Source organism: Kogia breviceps, chromosome 10 (assembly GCF_026419965.1).
Source record: "Kogia breviceps isolate mKogBre1 chromosome 10, mKogBre1 haplotype 1, whole genome shotgun sequence".
NCBI lineage: Eukaryota > Metazoa > Chordata > Mammalia > Artiodactyla > Physeteridae > Kogia > Kogia breviceps.
The window spans coordinates 27,021,636-27,037,103 of NC_081319.1; the positions used below are offsets into that span (position 1 = coordinate 27,021,636).

Here is a 15,468-nt window from a genome sequence, read left to right on the forward strand (position 1 = left end):
CCAGCTAAACAATATAGTCAAGGTTTAGGGTCTTTTCATGCACATGACCACCACAGGGGCTAAAACACCTTTGGTCCTTTGCTGACACTTGCTTCCTTGTTAATGTTTTAGAATTTGAGGATGCTTTAAGTGGAAGAGACCTTGGTGATCTCCTTTGCAGAGGAGAGAAACACACACACGTGAAAAAAAATTCAGAAGATAAATCATCATCCTAAGCTTTTACCAAGCATTTATTATGTGTGAGACACTCTGATAAAAGTTTTATATGGCAACTCTTGAATTCTCACAACAGCCCTATGAAGGAAGACCTTTTATTGCCCCCATTTTATGTATGGGAAACCTACACAGACTAAGTAATCCATCCAGGATGACACAACTCAGAAGTGGAGAAGCAGGGATTCAAGCCATGTTCCTCTGCCCTCCATCCACAGGGCTGGACCACACTGGGTGCTGGAATGGGATAGGTGATAGCACCGGGATGCGTGGTGGGCCAGAATGTGGACCCAGCCCTTCCAAATCCATTTACTTCTCCTCACACAAGGCTGGCTAGTAGAGCCACAGGACAAGAATATGCATCCTTTACTTTCAGCCCAGCTCAGATTAAGAGCTTCTTGGAGAAGATACTATGTTTCTTCTAATTGTATACCCAACACCTACTATAGTCAGGCCTTAGGTTGTGGATCAATCAATGTTCTTTGAATAAGGGAATGACTGAATTTAACCAAAAGTTATGTTCCCTTTGATACTTCTCAAGTTTCAGGTAAACAACACAAACAAGTTCCAGAGATAAAAATTCCAGATACAATTTAGCTTCCAAAAGTATCCATGTATCCACTTAAAAAGCAGAGTCATTCCAAACTATCATCAATGTTCCACCCATCCTAACATGTGTATTAGGCAGCAGGTGGACCAAAGGAGCTCAGGCTAATTATAGGGCTGTACTGGACAAGATGCTTGAATTTAAATGAAACTCAACCCCACTGGGGACAGATTCCTGGCCTCTGTCTCAGACGTAATTCAGCTGAGGGATAGAGGGGAGAATTGCAGTTGAAAATACAAGAGAACGTATTCAGGGAAGTTTCTTATTTCTCAAGGAAAACTACCTATAAAAAATACTGAAGGGCTTCCCTGGTGGCGCAGTGGTTGAGAGTCCGCCTGCCGATGCAGGGGACGCGGGTTCGTGCCCCGGCCCGGGAGGATCCCACGTGCCGCGGAGAGGCTGGGCCCGTGAGCCATGGCCGCTGAGCCTGCGCGTCCGGAGCCTGTGCTCCGCAACGGGAGAGGCCACAACAGTGAGAGGCCCGCGTACCGCAAAAAAACAAAACAAAAAAAAAACAGAAAAAAAACTGAAAATGTAAAGTTGATTATTCAATAGATAGCTTTCAAAAATAATTCCATGATAAGTAGTTCTCATTAGTTTTATATTCTCAGTACATTTTGTTTCTTTTCAGAACCATAGCCACTCAATCCCCAAACACACCTTATATCAGACTAACTAGGGGTCATTTCCCTTACCCAGTCTTGTGGATATATTCATAAAGGACTGTTTTCTGGAAGAAAGTGATGGGGGTGCAAGAATTAAGAACAGGGCAACTGAAATCAGTCTTTGAATCTTTTCCCTGCCACTTAGCAACTGTGGGACTTGGGCAAGTTATTTTATATCTTTGTGCCTTATTTTCCTTAGTTGTAAATAGGGATAATAATGAGAGTACCAAAGTACCCAATCCCATAGGGATGGCCTAAGGATTGAATAAAAAGATACATGCAGGACTTACAAAACAATGGCTGACCCATGGTAAGTTCTTCAGATAGGTTAAATTATTATTTAATTACTGATTTTCTGTTATTAATAATTTACTTTATTTCCTTAGTTCTCATTTGGAATAATGTGAATTGAGAGGGCTCTACCATTCAAAAGTTAGCTTTGATAATAAAGCTGTCACCTTATTTGCCAGTTTAATCTGTTAGAGATGAAAGTACCATTTCCACAGCCCAGACAAGATGCTATCACCATATGCTCAACATAAATGTACCTGAGTTGTCTGGAGATAAACTGAAGAAAACAAACAAAAATGATCTTACCTAAATATAGGAATAATAAAAGTGACCAATTATGATGACCTACTTTGTACTGGAATTTTATATAATTTCAAATCCTCACCACCTTAAAGGGTAGATATTATTATTCTATTTTATTTTATTTATTTATTTTTTGGCCACGTGCCCCTCAGCTTGCAGGATCTTTGTTTCCCGACCAGGGATCTAACCTGGGCTCCCAGCAGTGGAAGCATGGGAGTCCTAACCACTGGACTGCCAGGGAATTCCCTTATTATTCTATTTAATAAATGTAAACTCTGAAGCTGGGACCGGTTAAGTATTCTGCACCAGGTCACATAGCTAGCAAGTGACTGAGATGGTTTTTGAATCCTGCTTTTTCTGACCAAAGCCCACATTATATTATATATACACCCCTCCGTAAGACAGAGGTTCTCAGCCTATCGATACTCAGGACTCATCCGAAACAACTGAATCACCTCAGCAGGGGGTGGAGGGAAAATAGGCACCTGTAACTTATAAATGTTTCCAGGTGGTTCTACTGTGCTGGCAGGTCTGAGAACCACTTATCTAGACTCTGCTCTCTTCTGAAATGTGTAAAATAAATATTAACCTAAAGCAACATCTTTTCCATTAAGTATTCCATTAATTAGTTTAAAGTAGCTGAAGTGAAGACTCATTTACATTATTTACTCAATGAGTTAATTTTCACTGTTTAGAAAGTCATCCATCCAAATTTGGATGAAGAATCTCATGTCATTTACTCTGTTTCTAGATTATGAGCCATACAGTCGTTTCTGGTGGTTTTGTTCATTCAAAAAGTATTTTGAGAGCCCTCTTTGTGTCCTTATTGTTACTTATGAGAGACATAAAGAAATATGAGCCACTGTTCTTCTCAGTTGGTGATCATTATTACAACATATCCCTATAGAGCATTTTATTGATACTGGTCACTGTAAAACCCATCAGGTATATAGTAGCAAACAACGTACGTGTAGCGACTATCCTCTTGGAACTTACAGGCTAGTACAGAGATAGGAGATAAACATGTAAATTGGTAAACAAATATGTAATTACAAATTATGGCAAATGTTATGAAGAAATAGAGAGGGTCTCCTTTAGATTGGGTGATCAGGGGTAGTTTCCATGCAACAGCTTCAAAATCATAAGTCTCTTTGAGAATTGTCTGGTGTATTCCTAATAGTTAATTTTATAACAATGGTACGCCCAGTATATCCTCTCTTGTGTCTGACTTCTTTACCTCAGCATAACGTTTTTGAGATGCATCATGTTACTGAGTGCAGTAACAGTTCATTTCTTATTATTGCTAAGCAGAATTCGATTGTATGAATATACTCTCGGTGATGTTTATGCACATGAAAATTTAAGAATCACTGAATTCGATTGTTGCTTCTTTAAGGGCAGGAACAATGCCTAATACGTTTATCGTACTTTCCAGAAAAACTGGCACAGGAGATTGCAGTTAGTAGGTATTCAATACACATTAGCTGACTGGATGAATTTTGATGCTCGAGGATGAGACCTATTGTTCTCTCTCCAGTGTCCCTACCCACAATAATCATATGACTCTTTAAAAAAAAAAAGTTGACGTTAATTTGAGCCAACAAAAGACAGGAGTGGATTGAGCATTTTCACACAATGCAAATGATTCATTTGAGGCGAAGGCAAGGAATCACATCAACAGCAGTGAGCCTGTTTATTCTCAGGATTCTTTAAAATCAAATGTGTGTCTACCAAACGTAAAATAGATAGCTAGTGGGAAGCGGCCACATAGCACAGGGAGATCATCTCAGTGCTTTGTGACCACCTAGAGGGGTGGGATAGGGAGGGTGGGAGGGAGACGCAAGAGGGAGGAGATATGGGAATATATGTATATGTATAGCTGGTTTGCTTTGTTATACAGCAGAAACTAACACACCATTGTAAAGCAGTTATACTCCAATAAAGATGTTAAAAAAAAAATCAAATGCGTGTAACACAGGTAGACATTGCCACATTCATAAACGTGTCTGTGGTTGGTTCTGACTCTTTAGCTGTGATGCTAATTAATTACACAAAATTCAGATGCATTGAGAGGTGAGGATGATACTGTAAGTTCCTAAGAAAACGGAGCTCACCATTATTCGTCTGTGCTTCAGCTACAGGCTGAGTCACAGCATCTAGAATCTAGTAGGTGCTTAATAAAGGTTTCTGGAATTGAACTGAATGTAGACAAATTGCTTTAATACCAAATACAAATGTTTACAATGTACTTATCCATAATAAATAGTTTGGGAACATTCAAAGAAACCCTCACCCAGCCTGCATTTTATTTTATTTTATTTTATTTTTTTGGCGGTACGTGGGCCTCTCACTGTTGTGGCCTCTCCCGTTGCGGAGCACAGGCTCCGGACGCGCAGGCTCAGCGGCCGTGGCTCACGGGCCCAGCCGCTCCGCGGCACGAACCCGGGTCCCCTGCATCGGCAGGCGGACTCGCAACCACTGCGCCACCAGGGAAGCCCCAGCCTGCATTTTAATGCAGGGTACATTTCTGAGCTGAGCCTGATGTTCTCCATAATGACTCCCCTGAAGCCAGGCTAACATTTAAAACAGGGTGCCCGAAGCAGCCTGGGAAATGTCAGTGTGGTTTGCGATTACGAGCTGGTGTAGATGAAGAAAACAAGCTCCCTTTAATAAACTGAAGCTTTATACAGACTGCAGAAATTTATTAAAATGAAGAGAGAAGGGCTTGACTAAACTTGACTAAAAGACTTAGACATATTATTGCCTATTAAAATTTATTCATTAATTACAGGCTAAAACCATCAAGAGTGATTCCATTATGATAGGAGGCAGTTAGAAGATAGTTGTTGAGTGTTTTGAGCTCTGCAGTCAGAATTAGGTCTGCCATGTCCTACCTGAGACCTAGGGCAATCCACCTAACCTCTCTGACCCTTAGTTCCCTGGCCTACAAAGAGGTGATAACATTAGCAACCTCACAGTGCTGTACTCTGATTGAATTATATAACTCATTGTATATTGTCTTTAGGCAAGTTTTGGAAAGAAGTTCAGCACATCTGCGTCATCTAAGAGCTTATTAGGAATGCAGAATCTTAAGTCCAACCCCAGACCTATTGAATCAGAAACTCCATTTTAGCAAGATCCCCAGCTGACTCGCATGCACATTAGAGTGTGAGAAAAGTGGATCGGAAGCATTTACACATTCCAGGCACACAGTAAATGCTCTATAAATATTTGCTATTATGATTGTAAGGAAAATTTTAGAAATATAAATAAAACATAGTTTTGCCCTCTCCCCAAAGATAGATGCATTTCTTTACTATACTGTACATCTTTCATCTTCTTGAAATTGTTTCACCATTGCAAAGATCAATATACAGCATTCAGTGTAAACAGTGACTCTCTTAATTTTGACGATCATTTATAAAACCAGGGTTGAATAATAGACACTGATCACCTAAAAAGCAGGCTAGATTTCTTTGTGGACTACAAACATGCAGCTTTATCAGAATTGGCCGGCTGATGTTAACGTGAAATTATTAATTGACCTTTCTTCTTCCTCACAGCCACAGACAGATATATTGGTTTTAAACAGATTCTTCACACTCTTGTAGCTTGGTTCCCACTTTGCACACCTACAATTGACCGAATAAGATGAAACATAAGGGAACAAATAGTAAAAATTTAAGAGGTGATCATTTCTAGTTTTCTTGAGCCTATTTTAACAAAGATTAGGGGACAACAGCGCTTTCCTCATGGTTTTCTTTTCCCCTCTGCATGAGTACACTTGTGTGTGCTCTCTGAAAACCTCTAAGAGAAATAAGTAGTTCACCATGTGTCTTTAAGAATCCTCTATCTCACCTGAGTAGGAGATGAGAGCATAGCAAAGACAATGCATTTCTTAGGAACTTCAAATGACAAGTACAAACCACTGAAATTTTTCAGGGTAGGAAATTAGCCCCAAAGCAAATGAGCTGAAGATGTCAGGCTGGAAAAAGTTAATCCACTGGAGTCTCTTCTAAGAACAGTCAAGTCATTTTAAATTCTAATGCAACATTTCTGTACAGTGCTTCCACAACCGTAGCTGAACTGAAGAAGTAGGAGGCATTTACAATGGACGCTTTGTAAAAGCAGACTCAGAAGTTTGTCTTCCTGGTTGTGTGCTGACCTGAGCTGTTATCCCTCTCTGCCTTCACTGAGAATGTTTTCTGGAATCCTAAGAGTTGTACAGCCCACTGCATAGAGAGGAGATCTCCTGCACATTGTTTGTGGATTGTTATCTGGTCGTCAAAATTGAGAAAGTTCAATTTGTCTTCAGCGACCATGCCCTACACACACACACACACACACACACACACACACACACACACACCCATGGGTGCACACATATTCCCTTCTTGGGTCCTTTGACCCCACTTTTAACAAATTTACCTTCATGGAGCCCTCAGGTTGTCCCACGTCCCTCTTATCACAGACATGGTGAATCAAATAAAATAATTCACATTGCAATATCTGCATCAGACAACATGTCTTTTAAAACATTTTGAGATGTTGAAGGCATACACAAAAGGCACAAAGAATAGAGCTTTTCTACAAAACATACTCCAAAGACTTCTTAGCTCACAGAGGATAAACCCAAATTCCCGACACGGCCTTCCAGCCGTCCGTGAGATACTTTCCCCACTTCCCACTGTACCGGTCCTACCCCTCTCCACTCAGCCACTGCTGCTTCCCTGGTTAGGGCCCAGAACATTATCACACAATATTCCCTTTACCTTCAGTACTCTCCTCCTAAATACCTGTTGGACTCTTTCCCCTGATTTCTTCAGCCCTCTCTGAAATGTCTCCTAATCTGAAAGGCCTTTCCTGACGACCCTGAATGAAACAGCTCTCTCTCCCCAACGCCAGGCTCAGTATCTCATATCCCCTTAGCCTGCCTTGTTTTTCTCCATAGCACCAATCACATGCAGTATATATTTAGTTGTGTACTTAAATACTGTCTGGTGGTCCTAACTAAAATGTTAGTTCCAGGAAGTCAGGGCTTTTGTCTGTTTTTTTCCTGCTATATTCCCCAAATCTAGAAAAGAACCTGAGACACAGTAGGTGCTCAATGAATAAGTGTAATGAATGAATAATTTCAACTTTTTCTGCTCCCACCATCCAGCTCAAGAAAATTATAAATACATATAATCTAAATAAAATAAAAATTATGCATGTGTGTGTGTTACCCATGTAACTCATGTATTCTTCCTGGTTTCAAGTACTTTCCTCTCTCCTGGAAGTAATCACTATCTTGAATCTAGTGCTCATCATTTCCGTGCATTTCTTTATCTTACATATATGTGTATTCTTAAGCAGTACATAGCACTAAGTAGTTGTATACTATACTAAAGCATAGCAAAGCACAACATGGCATAGTGGAGGATTAAAGTATAACATAATCTGATATAGTCATATAAAAAAGAACAGCAGTTCTCAAACTTTGATTCATATCAGAATTACCAGGGCAGCTTTAAAAAAACCCCAGTCCCTCTATGAGTTTTATCTGAAAATCCTTGGGGGGTGGGATTTCAGCAGTTTCTTTCAAGCTCCTAGCTGATTCCAACGGCAGCTGGGTTGGAGGACTAGTGGTATTGCCCACAACAGAGTGTAGTGGTCAGGAGTCAAGCTCGGCCGCCAGCCTGCCGGGGGTGCAATCCTGCCCCCACATCTCTCCGGAGTTTCTAAAGTTCGCCACACACCACACTCCGCCACCCCAGGTGGAGCAGCCCACAGAATCCCTTCTCAGAAATGCTGACCAGAATCCAAAGCCAGCCCTTCAACTAACCTCTCTTTGGCATTTTTCTGAAATACTCAACTCTCAGTCATTTTAATATGGTCTTCCATCTAAGTCATTGGCAATCCCCCCCACCAAAAAAAAAAGGTCAATGCCTTGCTTCAAAACACTCATTGGTGTCTCTGAATTTGTAAAATCTTTATTGAAATACAATAGGTAAATCATCACTGTATGGCCTGATGAATTTTCACAAACTGAACATGCATAGAACAAGCACCTAGATCAAGAAACAACATCCCCAGCCCCCAGGGCCCATCTCAAGGTCTCCTCCAGGCGCGACCCTCCCAAGAGTAACAACTCACTTGCCATCGAATAATGGATTAATTTCTTCTGTTTTTGAACTTCACACAAATAAAATGATCAAGTATATACTCTTGCACCTGGTTCTTTCATTTGACATAATACATATCTTAATATCCTTTAGATTAAAAAAAAGATGTATAAAAAGTAAAACCATGCAGGAAAGAAAGCAAAGGCACTAATTATGAATAATGTATCTGATTCACTACCTAGAAAAATCGGAGAAACCATGTAAAAGGTTCTACAGTAATTTATTTCTTAAAAGACAGTTAACCATTTTTTCTTTAAAGAATAGAGAAACTTTTAGATTGCCTATTTTATCAACTCATTCATAGACCTGTCAGTGTGCTTTTGCATAATGTATATTACCCAGAAAACAGCGTGTATATAGATTATTTGTAAAGGCAGTGCTAGAAAGGCAGGTGAGGCCAACTTTGTGTGCCCTGTTAGTAGATTATAATTAGTCCATAATCTAAGTTCATGTGTGTTTCATCTGGGGGTGTATGCTTTCAGGGATAAACGTGATCTCATGTTTATCACGTTTAACTCAGCTAACAAAAATATTAGCCTGAAATACCTCTTGATTCATTTATTCAACACATTTTGAGCACTAGTAACATACTGCTGACCAAAAAGAAACTTGGCCCCTCCCCTAATGGATTATACAGTCTGGTGAGAGACAGATGTTAATCAAATAATCATGCAAATAAATTTAAACTTAGTGCTAATGGCTGAGTGAAGGCAGGCACAGCCCTTTGAGAGCATATCAGAAGGGTGGACTGACTTGACCGGGAAAGTCAGAGACAGTTTTCCCAAGGAAGTGACAGTGGAGCTGATGATTCAAAAGCAGGATAACAAAAGAATAGTGCTGGAACTTATAAAGAGCCTTGAAGGTTTATCAACTACATAAACAGAAATTGAGTGCAACAGCTGCAGGTTCTGTTTGCCTATAATATTCTCCATTATTCTCACTAGTATTGACTGCACGCACGCACACACACTTTGCTGTCTAGCTTTTACGCAACCTCAGGTGTCAGATGCAATTTCTGTTCTTAAGGAAGAAGTTCCTGAATGTTCTTCATGCACCTAAAGTAGGTCAAGGTCCCCAGTTTCATTCTATTGTTCCTCACATCTTCTCTATAGCATTTGTGTTAGATGTTTTTTCCCCCTTTGTTTGTAAGGAATAACATGAGATGATCTGTGCTTCACACAGTGCCTTGCACTCCATGAATATGCAGTAAACAGTAGCTCTTAGTGCATTTAACGTGTACAGTCTCTGCAAAAACACTCTAAGCTCTATGAGGGCAGGAGCCATATGTCATGTTTTCTCCAGTAACCCCAATACTTGGCAGGGTGCTGGCACAAGTAGGCCAGCACAGCACAGTGCTAAGTGTGAGAACTGGGGTCAGACTGTCTGGGTTTGAATTCAGCGCTAGCAGCGTGACCTTGGGCAATTTGTTCAAGTTCTCTTGTCTACGTGTCTCATCAGAAGCGAGACTCCATGATAAAACCTACTTCATAGGTTTGTGAGTGTCAAATGACTTCATGTTTATAAATTGGAAGGAATTATCCTTAGGGATTCAATCACTACTACCATTCCACTCTGCCTCCTTTAATGCTATGCTAATAATATACTGTCAGAATCCAAGAAAATGAGAATTGAAACCTACAACACAGTTCACCCAGGGCCTCCTCGTGCTTCCTGGGCCCTCCTCAGCTGAGTTAACTGAGCCTTGGGGTTGACCCGTGAACCTCAGCAGGACTTATTTGGAAAAAACTTAAATTGAGAGCCTCATGGAAAGAACTTCTACTTTTTTAAAACAGTTGCTTTATTGAAGTATACTTGATTTACAATGTTGTGTTAATTTCTACAGTACAGCAAAGTGATTCAGTTATATATATATATATATATATATATATATATATATATATATATATATACACACACACATTCTTTTTCGTATTCTTTTCCATTATGGTTTATCACAGCATACTGAATATAGTTCCCTGTGCTATACAGTAGGACTTGGTGGTTTATCCGTTCTACACATGATAGTTTTTATAAGAACTTCTACTTTTAAACACTTTCTCTTTCTTTCTCTCTTTTCACTTTCCCAGCTGGGTTCCTTTCCACCTAACACATGGCTTCATGCTCCTCATTTCAAATGAATTCCAGGATTTTATATCTGCAAAGGAGCTGAGGCGTCATCTACTCCAGCATCAGTAACTTATTTATGAAGAAACTGAGGCCCAGAAACAAACAGTGAGTGGAACAAGGTACCACTGTGAGGCAACAGCAGGTCAGAGATGAACAGGCACGCCCCTTGACTCCAAAAACAGTGTTCTTTCTAACATACCACACATGTCCTCATTGCTTTGGTTAATATTGTATCAATCCTGATTTTTAGAACAAACCAGAGGAACATGGCTACCGTGGAATCAAAGGCATGATAATAGCGTTTTGGTATATTCCCAGGTGAAAATTGTAGCATAGATAATAGATATGCAAAGTGATAATAATTTATACACATTGACCACATTAAGAGCTAGCATTTATTGCATATTATGGTGTGTCATTGTGTGAAGCACAAGGAAAGTATTAAGTTATGTTATCCTTAAAAAAGGAACAAAAGATGAACATTACTATTATAAGTTTCCCTCCATCTAGAGAGGTTAAACAACCTGCCTAAGGTCACACAGCTTATAAGAGCTAAGATTTGAACTAGATGAGTCCACTCCAGAGCAGGGCTATCCAACAGAAATATAATGCAAGGCATATAATACAATTTAAAATTTTCTACTAACTATATTTAAAAGTAAAAAGAACCAGGTGAAATTAATTTTAATGAGAGTTGCTACTTAACCCAATATATTGAAAATACCATTTCAATATATGATCAATGTAATGATTTTTAATGAGATATTTAACATTCCTTTTAATCATATGAAGTTTTGAAATCCAGTGTGTATTTTGTACCTAGAGCACATGTCCATTTGAATGCTAAATTTCCAGCAGAAATACTTCATCTGTATTTAGATTTCATAAAACTTACAGATGAGAATTAAGATAAACATACCCAAATTGTTCCAAGCATACTTAAAAGTTTCTGATTACTGAACTGGGTAGCCACTTTTTAATTTAAGTTTAATTTGATACTAAATAAAATTAAACATTCAGTTTTTCAGTTCCTGTAGTCACAGGTCAAGTACTCAGTGACTGCAGCTGGAGTATTGGCCAGCACAGCTCCTAAGCCCATGTCCAAACCATTACTCACTCTACTTCCTTCATCACCACACTGTTATCATTATCCTGCTGTAAATCCATGTCTACAGAATCCAGAAAAATGGGACTTGGATTCTATACTGGCCCACCTGGGGCCATGTCATGCATTTTAGGCCCTCATCAGCTGAGTTAACTGAGGCTTGGAGTAGACCCATGAACTCATCAGGACTCACTTGTAAAGGGCCTGAATTAATAACTCAATGAAGTCATCAACAGTAGAGTTTCAGTAGAAGCAAAGTGTACGTACCATTGGAACGAATCTCTGTACGAAGACACTAATACATGGGACTTCTGAGGCAAAGAGGAGAACTTATTAGAAAAAAGAGAAGCCATAATTCTCTCTGAGGTTAAGAGACCCAATGGATCACCTCTCCCCTTTCAATCTGAGAGCACTTTTAATTAGTTGGAAATTGTATGTTCTGACCATTTCAGTGTAAAAATTCCAACATGGTGAGAAGGGGGTCTGGAAATGTTAGATATTCCTCATAAAGCACTTAACTCATCACACGAATCACCCAGAACATCAGAGAATTGCTTCTTTAATTTGTGTTTTTCTTTTTCATTTAATAAACACTTATTGAACAGATACATGTGTTAAATACTTTGCACATACTCTCTCATGGGACTCATTACATCAACCCCATAGGGAACATGCTGTTATTATTCCCAGTTTACAGGTAGTGGAATTGAGGCTGTCTTTCTCTAGATCTAGAACTATGTTATGCCAATGTATACAAAGCACATAGATGAGAAAAATCATAATGCACTGAAGGGATCCAAGAATATTGCATATCCGCAGAGGGAAGAAGCTCAGAATAAGAACTATATGGGTCAGATCCTCTGCTAAGCTAAGCCATGTGAATTTATCTTGAAGAAAATGAGAAGCTACTAGGGGATTTTAAAACAGAAGACTGATAGGATGTTATTGTTGTTTTATAGCATATCAGCTAAAACTCTTTATGTTAAAAGCAAAAGAAAATCCAATCCAAACCGGAAACATTAAAAAATATTTATTGGTTCATGTCATTGAAAAGCTCAACAGGCTTCAGGTAAGCTTTGATCTAGGTGCTGAAAAATGTGTTACCAGGACTTAGTTTCTCTCTTTCCATTTCTTAATTCTGATTCCTCATTGCTGGATCTGTTTCGGGCAACCTCACTCCATGTGCGCCCACCATAAACAGCAACACTTTTCAGAATATATGATTCCTTATCTACGTCCAGTGGGAGGCAGAGTGCCTGCTTCTCTAGGAGCTTACAAGAAATGCCTTTAGTTGAACCTCTGCCCTCATTTGGTGCTGTACCCATTTCTTATATAGGCAAGGGGAACAATCCTTCAATTGGCAGAGGCCTGGGTCACAAGATCTGCACCTGGAGCTGGAGGTGGACTCCACTTCACCCAGATATACTCAACTAAGATTGGAGCAGTCCCCGAGGAAGTTCAGAATCCTGGCTTAAGGTACCATTTTTGCTCTTAAGGAAATCGAAAGCGGTTGGCTGCTCTATGCCCCCTGATGACCCCAGGCAAAGGGTGGTGGGTGCCTCTAGATACCTGATGCCATGGTCAAAGCTTCATCTTTTGATATGACTTACAGGAAATTTTATTTATTTATTTGTTTGTTTGGTAAGAACATTTTTATTCTAAAAAGATAAATTTCTGATGTGATGGTTATGTTAATTACCTAAATGGGGAGAATCTTTTTACAATGTATACATACATCAAGTCATCACAACGTACACTTTAAATATCATACAATTTTATGGGTCACTTATACCTATATGCCTATAGAATTTTTTTTTTAAATAAAGGAGAATTTCAGAAGTAGTAAGTGATACTGTGGTTGGTTAACTAATAGTCCAATAAAGGGAAGAGGGAGAGAAGAAGTGGTACAAAGCAAAGGGAAAATAAGTTGGATGTGGTTTGTCATTTCTACTGGTCAGGAGAAGAAATTCATCAATCTCCCCTCAAAATTGTAGCTATGGGACTTCCCTGGCGGTCCAACAGTTAAGACTTTGCCTTCCAAGGCAGGGGGTGCGGGTTCCATCCCTGGTCGGGGAGCTAAGATCCCACATACCTTGTGGCCAAAAAACCAAAACATAAAACAGAAGCAGTATTGTAATAAATTCAATAAGACTTTAAAAATTGTCCACATCAAAAAAATCTTTAAAAAAATTTTTAGCCGTGGCTAAAGGAGACATTTCATTATTATCATCACCATGATTGGTTGGCCCTTTTCTATTGACAGTAACAATGTCTGTGTTGAGAACTAATGGCAAAATGAACTACCATTCTCAGCTCTTATAAGAAGCATTAAATTTCAACAGGAATAAAAGAATCTTTCTGTAAAACAAAACCAGCAAATATCTCCAACTAGGGAAGTTAGGTCTGAGAGAAAACTAGGAAATTAAAGAGTGAGTTTCAGGCTGTGAATTACATGTTTTATTTTCTGGTACTGATTTTTGCTGGTTAATTAGAATGATTCCTTATTAAGCACTTGCCGTAAGGGATTTGGTAAATCTTTACTGTACTTTTTTATATTCCCAACAAATAAATTATATTTCCTTGTATTATTTCTACTTTTATGCCCTAACATTTTGCATAACAGATGCTTATAGAAACTGGTAGTTAATAAAACAGATTCTAATGAAATCTTGACAGAACAGTTTCTGGCAGGATCCAAATTCTCTTGGATTGAGAAGTTTAAAAGAAAAAAATAAAGCTATTTTAAAATAAAGCTATTTTATGAACTTTTTACAGTTCTGATATTATATTTCAGTTTCTGCCCTCATGCAAAGTAAAACAGAGGAATCAAGACACAAGGGCAAAATAAACAGATTGCCCCATATTTTATTACACCTTGGTGTTAAGAACATCTGCTTGATGAAGCTATAAAATTCATATTTAAATCCCACTAGACTAGAATATTAGCCTGATGAGGACAGGGATGGTTCTGCTTATTTTCACTTTATCAATGTCTTGCCCATAACAGAAGTCTAAGAAATTTGTTGAGCCAATAAATTTAAGATGAGGAAACTGATTTCTACAGGTTAATTGAATATGCAAGTCTTAGAGCTATGAGAGGATCACAGTTATGACATGCGTCTCTTAATTTACCCCAACCCAATGTTCTATTATCTAATTAGAATGATAATAATAAAAAATAACATGCCTGGGCATACTACTGTATCCCCAGCATCATTTCCTTTTCTGCTTTCCCATTAGCTCCCAGTTTTCACTGGAGAGACACAGGATCTTTAAAAATCTGACTCCATTCCCAACTCCAGGAATACATGACCTAAGTTAAGCCAATCAGTGCATTCCACCTTCTAGTTGCAGTGATTGGTTCAGAGAAGGCATGTGACCTAAGCCAATCCAATTAGACTGACTCTCAGAACTTCAACAAGAAATGTTCTTGCATACGCTTTCTTTCTCTAGATAGAACGGAGTGCTTGAGTGAGTCCTAGAACTTAGGCAGGGATGTATAGAATAAGACCTGTGGCTGATGCAGGCAGCCTTGTCATCATGTTGGAAGCCAGTCAGATGAAAATTCAGATTCACCTGGAGGGTATAACTAAGAAAATTAAGGGAAGAAGAACCAGAGTCCATTGTAAATCTCTAGATCAAGCCACACCTAAAATTTTGACTTATCTTAGAATGTTCTGCCATGTGAAACAACACATTTCACTTTATTGTCTGAGTTGAATTGTGGAGGGAAAAAGAGTTATGATCAACTCAGTGAAATCTGTAGCGCTCCTACCATGTGCAGGTATAGTGATAAGCACTTAACATGCAATATTTTATTTAACCTTTACAACATCTATATGAGGTAGTAGTTTCATTATCCCATTTTACAGATGAAGAAACTAAGGCTCCAAGAAAGTTAAATGATGCGCCCAGGATTACAGAGTGGTAAATTCTGGCTCCAGAGCCCACCCAATTAACTACTGTTCTAAAATCCCTAAAAGCACATTGCCT

The 15,468-nt window shown here is 39.0% G+C and overlaps 1 protein-coding gene across 4 annotated transcripts in view; it reads left to right on the plus strand.

The window, feature by feature from the left end:
* CADPS (calcium dependent secretion activator) overlaps positions 1-15,468 on the plus strand; it is a 795,170-nt gene that overhangs the window by 230,362 nt on the left and 549,340 nt on the right. For all 4 annotated transcript variants that reach the window (XM_067043766.1, XM_067043769.1, XM_067043768.1 and 1 more), the window contains exon 3: positions 12,812-12,951. The gene's annotated coding sequence lies outside the window, so the exon portion shown is untranslated. The remainder of the gene's footprint in view (positions 1-12,811; positions 12,952-15,468) is intronic.